Source organism: Osmia bicornis, chromosome 7 (assembly GCF_907164935.1).
Source record: "Osmia bicornis bicornis chromosome 7, iOsmBic2.1, whole genome shotgun sequence".
Classification (NCBI taxonomy): domain Eukaryota; kingdom Metazoa; phylum Arthropoda; class Insecta; order Hymenoptera; family Megachilidae; genus Osmia; species Osmia bicornis.
In genome coordinates this window covers 8731526-8744901 of record NC_060222.1, presented here as the reverse complement: position 1 = coordinate 8744901, position 13376 = coordinate 8731526, and the positions used below count along the sequence as shown (strand labels likewise).

The window sequence follows — 13376 nt, the reverse complement described above, 5'->3', positions numbered from 1 at the left end:
CTGGGTTCCTATCAATCTAACGAACTTAACGGCTACGGTCGCGAGATGGTTACGACGCGGTACTTAGATCTACGGTCGCGAGACGGTTACGGCGCGGTACTTAAATCTACGGTAACTTACATCTACGGTCGCGAGACGGTTACGGCGCGGTACTTAAATCTACGGTAACTTACATCTACGGTCGCGAAACGGTTACGGCGCGGCACGGTCGCGGTCGCGAGACGGGATGTTGGCCGTCGGTTCGCTGCGTTTCGGAGCGGCGGAGGTAGCGGGAGTGTTTAGGGGGTCGGGTGTCCGATGCCTTTATGGGCGGACGGCCGTAAGAACAACCCGTCCTATACCCAGGCAGTTAGGGGGACCGTGCTCCGGTGGACGCCGTAGAGACGTAATACGTCCGAGCCGGCGGTCAGGAAGCCGCCGAGAGCGAGCTCTCGGCTGTGGCCAGGGATACAGCGGACTGTATCGGAGGACGGCCGTGAAGACAACCCGTCCTGCCGAACGCTGCTGGAGGATTCACAAGGAGCCAAAAATCGTAGTTGATCGCCTCTTTATCGCTTGCCTGACGGTTCGCTTCCGAGTGTCGATCTGATTTCTGCCGTGTCGCGGCCCGGTATATCAATACTCGCGAGGCCGTTTGCCTCGCGAGTTCGCGGTATGCGCGGTCGCCACCTGTCGGCGGCGTCGGTACTAGCGTGCTGGCGGGGCCCGCGGTTTCGCGGCCTCGGGCTCCTCACAGTCTCCCCCTCCCTTCCTAGGCCGCGAAACCCCGGAAGGGGAGGGATCCCGGAGGGAAGCGATGACGGTGTTTAGGTGGGGAGGGTTACCCCTCCCGAACTTAAAACTAGGCCTTACATACTAAGAGAAGGAATGGAACAACGCTATAATACATTATGTACATAACCAAACCCTCAGCCGACTTTCCGTGGGGCGATCTGGCTCAGGGTTCGGTTTCCGCCGTGCCTGGTGGACCCTGTGGCGGTGCGGGCCCCAGGAGCGCTCGGACTCGGACGCGCCCTGTCCGGAGTCGGCGGATGGCCAGCGTGACGCCGTTGGCCAGGGTCACGTAGGTGGGTCGTCGCCGCGAGAGGACCCCGCAGTCGAGGACGGCCTCGTCCGTCCTCCCGGTGGTGACCGTGACGGCTTCCGGTGCTGGATGGTCGGCGGGGCGGCTGGTTACGGCGGCGGGGCCCGTAACGGTCGCTGTCGGCCTCGTTGGGCCGCTGCTCGGTCGGCGGGCTTGCCGGTGTTGGCGGTGTGGCCGGTCGGGGAGCTCGGTAATGAGCGGCGGTGGCGTCCAGGCTGGCGTCGGCGGTTCTGGCGGCGGGCCTGCTGGCGTGGCCGGTGGTGCGGCCGGTGGTGCGGCCGGTGGCGCGGCCGGTGGCGCGGCCGGTGCACTGGGTGGGTCCGGTGTCGGGCCGACGGACGGTGTTGGCGGCGCTGCCGGTGGCCGGGCTGGCGGTGGTGCGGCTGGTCGCTGAGCTGGCGGAGGTGCGGCTGGTCGAGTCAGCCTGGCCGGTCGAGTCGGCCTGGTTGGTCGCGTTGGCCTGGCTGGTCGTGTGGCCCTCCGGGTGGTTCCGGATAGGGCCCTTGCCCTGGCCATCGTGTCGGCCCGGTCGGCTGGTGTCGCCCTGGCGACGCGGTGGTGTCGTTGGGGAGCCGGGGCCGAGGCCGCCGGTCCTTCTGGCTGCGTCGGCGGCTGCGCGGCCGGCGCTATGGTCTCCGCCGCGTCGAGCCCGAGCGGCTGGCGTGGCGGTGGCGAAACACGTGGGGGTGGCCCCACGATACGGATCGGTCCGGGGAAGTCCTGGACCCGGACAATCCGGGGTCGCGCCTCGGGCGGTCGCGGGTCGCGACGGCCCAGCGGTGTGGCTGAGTTCCTCGAAAGCTGCTTTTGTTTTTGCGGCATGCTTGCTGCTCTGTCTTTCCGCGGGTTCGCGGCTCGTTATATATTCGCTCGCGGGGTGCTTTGCCTCGCGAGTTCGCGGTACGCGGATTTTCCCCCTGGTGGTAGAGTGATTAATGTCTCTTCGCGGTTCGCAGCTCGCGACCTGGTTGTCGCCGGTGGTGGGGCACGGCTTGAGGTCCTGGATGTGTGCCGTGCGCAGTTTGCCTCGCTGCTCTCGGAGCCGCACCACGTTTGGGCCGAGGCGTTCGGCGACTATGTATGGGCCAGCGAATTTTGGGGCCAGCTTGGCGTTGTAATGGTCTGCGGCGGAGGATAGTGGGTGCTCTCGCCGCATGACCGGGTCCCCGACCTTAGGGGCCCAGGCTCGCCTCCTCAGGTCGTAATATTTCTTTCGGGATTGCTGAGCCATGCCGAGTGCCCGTTGTGCCATGGTGAGCGCGTCCTGGAGTCGCGCTAGGGTTTCCTGGTGGTCATCGGTGGCGGCGAGGGCGTTGTGGCTGCTCCCCGGAACGGTCAGCTCGCGGCCAAAGTTTAGGTAGGCCGGCGTCTGTTCGGTGGCTTCGTGTTGCGCGGTGTTGTACGCGAAGGCTAGTTCTGGTAACCACTCATCCCAATCGCGGTGGCCGGTGGTCGTGGCCTGTGCGATCATGGTTTTGATCACCCGGTTGGTGCGTTCCACCGGGTTGCACTGCAGTGTATAGGGTGGCGTCTTGCGGTGCTCTATCCCGTAGGCGGCTAGGTGGGACGTGAAGTCGCGGCTTTCGAACTGGCGCCCGTTATCCGTGATGACCATTCTCGGGCGGCCGAATCTCATCACGATTCTTTCCCGGAATGCCCTGGTGACGGCTGGTGCTGTGGCTTGGCGTAGCGGTTGAAGTTCCGCCCATTTGGTGAACTTATCCTGCATAACCAGGAGCGTGGTGTGGCCTTTTCTGGATCGTGGTAGGGGCCCTACCAGGTCGGCGGTCACTACCTCCCACGGGCTGCTGGTCGGTGTTGAGTGCATGGCGCCGGCTGGGGCCTGTTGCAGCACCTTGTGTGCGAGGCAGCTCGGGCAGCCGCGTACGTGCCGGGCGGCGTCGCGAAACATCCCTGGCCAGTAGTAGCGACGGGCCAGTCGGGCGTTGGTCTTCCGGGTGCCCAGGTGGCCGGCGGTTGGTACGTCGTGGTTCTCGGTTAGGACGTGTTGCCGGCGGTCCTTTGGTACGCACTCCTTCCACTCCAGGTCGGGGTGGAGGCCTGTGGAGTCCGGTATGTGGCGGTAGAGCTGGTTGCCTTGCAGGCGGTATTCCGGGTGTTTCCCTGGGTCGGTTTCGACTGCCTGCCGGAGCCGATCGTACCATGGGTCCGGCCCGTTGACGGTGTCCGCCTCCTCTTCCGGCGGGTCCTCTGGTTGGCGGGATAGCGCGTCGGCCACTAGGTTGTTCTCCCCTTTTCGATAGCGTACCGTAAAGTCGTAGTGTTGGAGCTCCATGCTCCAACGGGCGAGGCGGCCGGACGGACTGTCTAGCGTTTGCAGCCAGCGGAGGGCTTGGTGGTCGGTCAGCACCGTGAAGTGGTACCCCTCCAGGTAGGGGCGCATTTTTCGGATCCCCCAGACGATAGCTAGACATTCTCGCTCGGTGGTGGAGTAGTTTTTCTCCGCTCGGTTGAGGGATCGACTGGCGTAAGCGACCACGTGTTCCTCGCCGTCATAGTCCTGGGTTAGGACGGCGCCGAGCCCCTCGCTACTGGCGTCCGTTTGTAGCGTGAATTCCCGGTCGAAGTCCGGGCACGCGAGTACCGGTGCGGTGGCCAGGCGGTGCCGCAATTCGAGGAATGCGGCGTCTTCCTCGGCGTCCCATCTCCAGCGGACCCGCTTTTGTAGCAGCTGGTTCAACGGTGCGGCGAGGTCGGCGAAGCGAGGAATGAACCGGCGGTACCACGAGGCGGTTCCCAGGAAGCGGCGCAACTCCTTGGCGTTTCTCGGTGCTGGGATGCCCTTGATAGCCTGGACTTTGTCGGGGTCGGTCCTGATCCCTTAGCTGGTGACTACATGGCCGAGGTATTTTAGCTCGGTGCGTCCGAAGCAGCACTTCTCGGGGTTGAGTCGGAGGTTGGCAGCGCGGAGCCGTCTGAAGACCTCGCGGAGGTTGGCGAGGTGTTCTTGGAACGTGCGTCCCAGCACGATGATGTCGTCCAAGTAGGCGAAGCACCAGGGGGCCAGTTTGGGCCCGACTACTTCGTCCAGCAGTCGCTGGAAGGTGCTCGGTGCGGAATGGAGCCCGAATGGCATGACTCGGAACTGGAAGAGTCCCCTCCCGGGGACGGTGAAGGCGGTGATGGGCCGGCTGGCGGTGTCCAGCGGTACCTGCCAATAGCCGTTGGCCAGGTCGAGGGTGGTGATGAAGCGGGCCTCCCGTAGTTTGTCTAACGTGTCCTGGACCTGCGGCAGCGGGTATGCGTCTTTCACGGTCCGCTGGTTGACTTGGCGGTAGTCGACGCAAAACCGGTAGGCTCCGTTCTTTTTGCGGACAAGCACGACTGGCGAGCTCCACGGGCTGTGGGAGGGCTCGATGATGCCGTCGGCTAGCATTTTGTCCACCTCCTGGTCTATGATCGCCTGCATGGCCGGGTTTCGCGGCGTGTACCGCTGTTTGGCGGGTTCGGCTCCCTCCTTCAGGCGCAGGCGGTGGCTGGCCCAGGTGGTGGTGGGCCGCAAGTGTTGGAATTTTGGCAGTTCCTCGTCCAGGAGCCGTTGCAGGGCCTGTTGTTGAGCCGGGGTGTAGCCGGTCGGCCCGGTCGGTTCGACGGCCTCAGCGGTATCTGGGCAGTCCCACTGGCATGGGCCGATCCGGATGCTGGTGCTCATACGGCCCAGCACGTCCATCCCTAGCAGGATGGTTTGGCTGAGGGTGGACAGTACCCCGTAGCGGTGCCGGACTGGTTGGCCGTTGATGATGGCCTGTACTTCGATTTCGCCATCTGTAACGGTCTCGGTTCCGTCGGCGACCCGTAGTGTTTGCCGGTGTGGTCGCCAAGTATCGCCGTTCCTGCGGCACAGCTCGGCCAGGTCGCTTCTGATGTATGAGCGGGTAGCTCCGGTGTCAACGAGGGCGCGGTATCGCCGCTCGTGGACCAGGAACTCGAGGTGGATGCGACCATCGTCGCTTACTTCTCGGCGGCTGGCGTCTGGTCTGGTTCTGGCCGGGCGGCGCCTGATGGCCCGGCCCAGCGTTGGTTTCCCGCCGGGTGACAGCGGCAGTCGGTCGTGCGGGTGCCGGCTGTCCCGCAGTAACTGCAGAACAATCGGCCCGGGGGGGCGGCATTCGGTCCTGAGGTGGCCACGCTGGCCGCATCTCCAGCAGCAGGTCTCTCGGTCGTAGCTGCCGCTTGCCTCGGCCGCGTGGTGTCGGGGAGCCCGGCTGGGCTTCTCGGCTGGTGGTGGCGACTGTTTCTGTCGCCTTTGGATCTCCTCGAAGTCAGTGATGAGTCGGAACAGGTCCGACCGGGTGCGGACGTCCCCTCGGTGAACGTAGAGATGGTACTCCGGGAGGAGGTTCCGGTGCAGTCGGTTTAGCTGGTCTGCCTCCGTCAGACCGCCGTGGCGGCGCATGAGGGTTTCGAGCGCCGTGATGTAGTCTCGGGCTGGCTCCCCTGGTCGTTGTTCCCGGCGGATGATCTTCTCCATCAGGTCCTCTGGCTCCTGGCCGGGCAGGTATTGTTCGTAGAACTCCTTCTCGAACTGGCGCCAATCTGACCAGGCGCGGCGTCTATTGAGGTACCACGTGTACGCGGACCCTCGTAGTAGAGCGGGCAGGCCCCGGAGCAGGTGGTTCGAGGAGAGGGCCAGTCCCCCTCGTAGGCCTTCCAATCGGTCCAGGAAGTCCTCGGCATCTCGGCCGTCGAAAGAGACGCCGCTCTTTCGAAGGCTGTCCCAGACCTGGAGGTCGGGCGGCGGGCTGGGTGATCTGGCGGCCGCTGAGGCGGCGCCGTCGGTGCTGGCCGGTTCCTTGGCTGGCATTGTCCGGTGGTGTGCGACGACTCGGATCCGGAGGTCGTCTATGGTTCCGCTGGAGTCCAAGCCCCAGTCGTCGGCGAGCTTGATGAGTTCTGGTTTGCGGAGGGCGTATATCCAACTGACTTTGTTCATTCGTTCTTTCGCGAGCAGAGTCCCTGTTCGGGCGCCAATGTAACGGGTAACCGCCGGGGGGTTGCCGGCTCAGCCGGTAAGTCCGGGGTTCGGGTGAACGAATGAAATGAAGTCAGTGGTATAGGGGGTAAAAGAATAAATATATTTTCTTAATCCTAGTTACAAGAATACTTAATGCTACGGCCCTGGGTTCCTATCAATCTAACGAACTTAACGGCTACGGTCGCGAGATGGTTACGACGCGGTACTTAGATCTACGGTAACTTACATCTACGGTCGCGAGACGGTTACGGCGCGGTACTTAAATCTACGGTAACTTACATCTACGGTCGCGAGATGGTTACGACGCGGTACTTAGATCTACGGTAACTTACATCTACGGTCGCGAGACGGTTACGGCGCGGCACGGTCGCGGTCGCGAGACGGGATGTTGGCCGTCGGTTTGCTGCGTTTCGGAGCGGCGGAGGTAGCGGGAGTGTTTAGGGGGGTCGGGTGTCCGATGCCTTTATGGGCGGACGGCCGTAAGAACAACCCGTCCTATACCCAGGCAGTTAGGGGGACCGTGCTCCGGTGGACGCCGTAGAGACGTAATACGTCCGAGCCGGCGGTCAGGAAGCCGCCGAGAGCGAGCTCTCGGCTGTGGCCAGGGATACAGCGGACTGTATCGGAGGACGGCCGTGAAGACAACCCGTCCTGCCGAACGCTGCTGGAGGATTCACAAGGAGCCAAAAATCGTAGTTGATCGCCTCTTTATCGCTTGCCTGACGGTTCGCTTCCGAGTGTCGATCTGATTTCTGCCGTGTCGCGGCCCGGTATATCAATACTCGCGAGGCCGTTTGCCTCGCGAGTTCGCGGTATGCGCGGTCGCCACCTGTCGGCGGCGTCGGTACTAGCGTGCTGGCGGGGCCCGCGGTTTCGCGGCCTCGGGCTCCTCACAATCTTAACCATCTAAACTTTTGTCACGACTAAGAGCGACGTAAATTTGGCCTTTTGCAAAATTTTTTTTTGCCAAGATCAATTACAGCTTTGTTTAATGTAGTCCCTTGTAATTTGTGCACCGTTACTGCCCAACTTAGAATAAGTGGTAACATTCTGCGCTCGACATCTCCAAAACCTTTCGTCGCCTGAAACGTTGCTACAACTGGAGATATTGGAATGTAACCGTCGATATCTTTAAATCTATTTCCAATGGACTCGTCGTCAAATTTTATAAGTACTGAGTCCGGCAACTTTTCTTGTTCTAGTTGATCTCTTCGAAGTGCCGGCCATGTAAATTTCTTCACTATTCCCATTGTGCCGTTTATCAAACCATCAGAAATTGATATATTTCGTCGCAGCATGATTCGCGATCCCTCAGTTAACGTTATTGTATGTAACAGTCCGCCACAATTATTTACATTTACAGGTATGACATTTTCTGGTGGCCTTTTTCTATATGTAGCTAGCCGTGTGAAGTTGGCCCCCCAATATTAAAATTTTTTAAATCTTCTTTTTGCAAACGTTTGCCCATCGTTTGCCCATTAATGCCCCGTTGGAATTTTCGTTTGCCCCCTTTTAGTTTAAAAGTTGCAAGCAATTCAATTTTGGAAAATTCAAAATCTTCTTTTTGGGAACATTTGCCCACGAATACCCCGTTTGAATTTTCTCCCTCCAGTTAAAAGAATCATACGCAATTAAATTTAAGTAAGATATTATATTCACTCTCGTTTATTCGTTTAGAATAACATTTTTTATGGCACAAGTTGTTAAAATTTATAATACCGCCGGCAATAGCTTTACCCAAGGTGTACAACGTGGATGTTGCTCGGTCAGATTTACACCTCTTGTGTTTGTGTGTGCGTATGTGTGTAGGTGTGTAGGAATAGGTGTTTATGTGTTGTGTGTGTTTATGCATTTATTCATTTTTTTATTTTTTTATTTTTTTTATTATTCTTTTTTAAATTTTTTATTTATCAGACTTATATATTTAGTGTGAGATTATTAAGTATCTTTCATTTTAATTTGATACTTTAACATACCCTATAATTGCCGGTCGAACTAGTGTGTTTGATAGGGATCCATTTGGAATTATATCTGCTTTAAATTTTAGATCATTATGTTCTTTCCATGATCCAGTTACTGTTTTGCAAAACGCAGTATAATGACCAATGCCATTTTCAATTTCGGGTGGAATAAAATGTATACCTATTAAAACATATTTAACATTTTTTATTATAATGGAGTGTGGTATTTCAGATAGAGGTATTTCGGATGAAAATCCGAGATCTATTTGAAGCATACTGATAAAAGGATGTTCTGTATCAATTAACAGATGTGGGCCCGGCTCTCTAGATTGATATCCGTATCTCTTGCAGGAATCACAATAAATTTTCTTGTTTGTTTTTTAAAAATATTTATTAAGACTTTTCTCTAAACCGATTTTTAATCCTTCAGTTAATATTGGCTGTGATTCTATTTGCAGCACTGGTTTAATAATTTTGGAACTAATTTTACATTTTTTACAGTTGAACTCATTAATTGTACTTGGTACAGCATGTAATAACTTTAAAATTAAATTCGATATATCATATGAACAATCCAGTGTGTTTGTCAGAGGTTTATCAAAAGCTTTAGAAAAGCAAAGTGCTCTTTTAATGTACCATTTGCTTGTCGCTGTATTTAGTGCATAGTCAGTTACTAAATGAAAAAATTCAGAATCGGAAAATTCTGCTTTCACACATCTTTGATATACAATATAATTCGAGTATCCATTGGCTATTAGTTCTGTTACGCGGCATAGCATACCGCTCGCGGATCCATAATAGCAGTCTTATACTTTTAAGATATCGTCCGTTTTGCCTTCTATGTACCTGGTAAAAATGGTAACAATGGTAAATTCATGAACCGATGAATTTACTACATCAATTTAGAAGCACGGTCAGTCATGTTCAATAGCACATTGTCTAATTGCTAGAAACCTTTTCTAAGCTGGTCGGAGTAGTATTTTGTCACGTATCAAATCAATCACCATGAAGCTTCAAAAGGTCCAACATTAAACAGACCTTCTACAGTACAAGGCCAGTAAAGTCAGAACGTTTATTTGGCACTCGCATTGTCCACAAATGCTCAAGACGAGCAGTTTACAATCTTTTACGAGGTCTTGCCTTTCACGTTACTTAAATTCTAACTTTCTCTCCGGGTCTTAAGCGGACCCCCTGCCGTGCATGTGTCTTGTGAGCTCTACCAACCCCCGACAGGGTTCGAACCGTCTTCTGTGCTCTGTCCCAGGTACCATCGGTCACCAAGACCATCTGGGCCCACAGTCGCTCTTGCCTGGGAGATATCACCGGTTCTGTGCAAACACGCACCTTAAGACTCCCACGTGCACCGCAGCTGCTGGGTTTTTGGCTCCTTGCTGACCGTTCGTAAGACCCAGGAGAGGGAGAATACAAAATTTGGAACGAGACACCGAGACTCGAAGTCACTTCTCGTTGATCATCAGATCTGTTCACATCGTCAATATTCTTAAAGTCAACTTACACGTTCTATCATACACTCCGACTTAGCTTCATAGTTCAGCTTTGACATACCTCCGAGGTATTAGTTCTCTTAAATACATAAACACCAAAGACATTTGTACAACCTATAAGTATTAAACATATCTATAAATCAGTGTCTAAACAATTTATTCTCCTTACAATTGTAAAAGGTTGTAAGGACGCGACGCATCTTCCGGTCGTGGATTCGCGTAACACAACGGCTTCCTCTACCGCGAAAGCGTACGCAACAGTTCAATAAGTGAATCAAATGAGCAGGTATTCATAACTTGAACTTTTACTTTTTCTATTTTTACAGGAGCAAGTAAATTGCCATTTTGTATTATCATATTCTTCCGTTTGCGTAAAGGACGACTATGCATTAAAGTAACATTTGGACAAGCCTGTAAATACTTTCCTCTTTTAGACGGAATCATTTTATCATGCTCACTAAGCTTCCTGATATTCTGCCCGCGCCAGTTTTCTTCTTCTTGCAAATATTGCTCTGAATTTTCTGAAACATCATTCATATTTTCTGATAATTCGGCTACTTTTGTCGTAAAAGTAGAACAATCTACTCTTTCGGTGGCTTTGGATATTTCTGATGAAACTTCATGTATATTTAAAACCTCATTATAAGCAGCACGTTCAATTTTACATGTGGCTATAATTGAACGAATATGCTTTATGATAAATTTATCAATTCTAAGAGGTTTACTGTCGTCGCACAGTATAATGTTTTTTATTTCATTGAAATATGATTCAGATCTCGCTGAACTTGCTATAGCATAATTTGTTCTGCTGCATTCAGACATTACGTTTGTCCACAAAACATAATAACGACACAATCGCATAAAATGTTTTACGAATTCTGGAGCGTAATAGGGATTGGGTCGCATTAATGTACGCGTTTTTTCAGCTATCAATTTAGCGTTGTCGTATATTTTTATTAATTGTGGACAATCAAACTCTTCATTGAGATCTGTTAATTGAGTGGGTTCTGTAGAGACATTTACATCATCGTTGCTTTCTTCACACAATTCTATTAGAAATGTTTGAATCGCGTTTAAAAGGAAAGTTACTTGTTTTTCACAATCTGTCCCACTGTCATCACATTCACTTAAACAAACTATAAGAACGGCTGACATCATTTTTTCAAAATCTGAACTATATTTACAAGTTGTCATAAGACCAATACACCGAACATAGAAATCTTTAATACGTGGAACTTTGTCATTGAAACACTTCCACTTCGTAATCATTTTTATTATATGAGCTATATCTACACGAATGTAGCACTTTATTGCGGTCTGAATACTTTTGCCAGAAAGATGATGTAGACAGTAATCCATATCAATGAAACTACATTCATTAAAAGCTAAGGAAATGCCGTTTAATAAAGCAAATGAAAAATCCGTTACAGTTTCATACGGCGCAGGAGCGCCGGATTGTAGCCATTCTTTTATAAAATAAGATATGGTATTTGCATCATGTTTCTCTGAAAGATGGGACAATAGCCTGGTATAAGAAAATTGCACTGGATTGGTCATTAGGTCTTTTTAATTTGTGGACTATTGATCCAGTGGCGTCGATTGATAAAGATACTTTAGTTTTTATAATATCTTTATATAAATCAAGCTGCATCGGCGACCAGTACATACAATAAAATTTGTCCAGTACTATTTCCCGTATTATACTTGCAAATTCTACATTATATTTTATTTTTTGTAGTGACATAAGAGGATCGGGAATCTTATATAATCCTAAATCTTTAACTTTTGCTTCTTGACGGGCTTTTCTGAGAACACTGCTACTATATAAATGGCTAGGTTCTGGATCTCCATATGCCATAACATTTGTTGCTTTATAACGCCAATTAGCAGCCTTTATAGAAAGCAATTCTTCTCCAACTTTTTGTCTTTCTAATCCTACAAGCATACGTTTGCTAACGTGGGGAATTCCTCGAGTATCTGCCGTTTTCACAGAAATTTTAATGCCGTGACCAGGAATGGGCTTTTTTAAACAATGTCCTTTAAAGGTTGCACCGCCTTCTTTGCATTTGCCAATTATTTCTAGATATACGCGATTTTCACATTCAAAAATCTTTGCTCTCTTAAGGGGGTAGACACGGGTAATGCAGCGAGGTGACATTACCGGCAAAAATGGGCCTAAAAAGGGGTTCACGGGAATACACTTTTCGTCCTAATATGAGAAGATTTGGGGCTGGGTGAGGGCTCATTCGAAAGAGGAAGGGCGAATGCAGCGCGGTCTGGTCATGGTTCAACAAAATTGTGTTGATATCTAATAATATGAGTGTCCAAAGTAGAGGAAAAATCGACAAAATACATCCGCAGATTCCAAGTATTTTTTAGGTCACTAAAACAGTTCTGTGACTCAAACCGTGACCAGACCGCGCTGCATTGAACCTTCCTCTTTCGAATGAACCCTTATTTAGATCAAAATCTTCTCATATAAGGACGAAAAGTGTATTCCCGTAAAAGCATTCCCAAAGACGAGTTCCGCCATTATCTGGATACTACAGAGCAAGTTACGTGACAAATTTAGTTCAGCTAGTAGTTATAAGGTGGCGTCTAAGTAGAAAGGCTTGTGGGTACTAAGTCCCACGGGAAAGGAATAATAAGCTGGGCGACAACGAATTTACGGTAGAAATATATATCTTTTATTGCACTGTACTCACGCTCTGTCTGCACTATAACAGTCGTGCTTTTTGAATGCGTGGGACGCTTGCTTTTTTGCGTCTTGCTAAAAATGTAACAGTCTTACCAAACTAACTAATAGACTAAAACTAAAACTAACCTAACTTAACCTAGTGACATTCAGAGGGCGCATAAGAGCGCGCCGATGGTCGCTACATTACTCCCCTCCGAGTGAGTTAATTAATTTGCGAACGTCACATTTTTCTTTGGTTTATAAGTCTTTACATTTGTATTTAAGTTGCTTTCTGCTTTTTCAGAAAAAGCTGGCTTTAACCTTTGTACTGAGATGTTTATTTCTTTTCCATGATAATCTATCTTGAAAATTCGGTCGGTAATTCTTTGGACGATTTTAAATGGACCTTCGTACGGCGCTTCCAATGATTTCCTCATAGCGTCTACTCGGACAAATACGTGTGTACACGTGTACAATGTTTTATGCGTAAAAGCACTCTTTACGCCATGGTGTGAAATAGGACTCGGCTTTACCTGTCTAATATGTAATCTAAATTTTTCCAAGAAAATCTGCGGGTCCACTGTTTCATCCTGCCTAATAAAAAATTCTCCCGGCAATCTAATTGGAGTACCGTAAACCATCTCAGCAGCGGATGCCTTAATATCCTCCTTATAGCTTGCTCGGAGTCCCAGCAGAACCGTTGGGAGGATTTCCACCCAATTTTTTGTCTCATGGCACATTATTGCGGCTTTTAGTGAACGGTGCCACCTCTCAATCATGCCATTTGATTGAGGGTGGTACGCTGCTGTTCTTGTCTTGTGACAACCGATTAATTTTGTCAGTGCTTGAAACAATTGCGAGTCGAACTGTGTGCCTTGATCTGACGTGATGGTAGCTGGGGCTCCGAACCTTGCTATCCAGTTGGTGTATAGAGCTGTGGCCACTGTGTCTGCTGAGCACTCGACGAGTGGCACTGCCTCGGGCCACCTAGAAAATCTATCTATCACAGTTAGACAATATTTGTACTTGTTAATTACCGGTAACGGTCCGACTAAATCTACGTGGATATGTTCGAAACGACCGCTAGGAACTTCTATTTTACTTGGCGTGAATTTGTTATGACGGTGAATCTTACTTCGCTGACATGATACAC

The 13376-nt window shown here is 51.2% G+C and overlaps 1 pseudogene; it reads right to left on the bottom strand.

Annotated features, from left to right (window-relative positions):
• Positions 1-908: 908 nt before the first annotated feature.
• On the bottom strand, positions 909-6038 carry LOC123987995 (annotated as a pseudogene).
• Positions 6039-13376: the final 7338 nt, after the last annotated feature.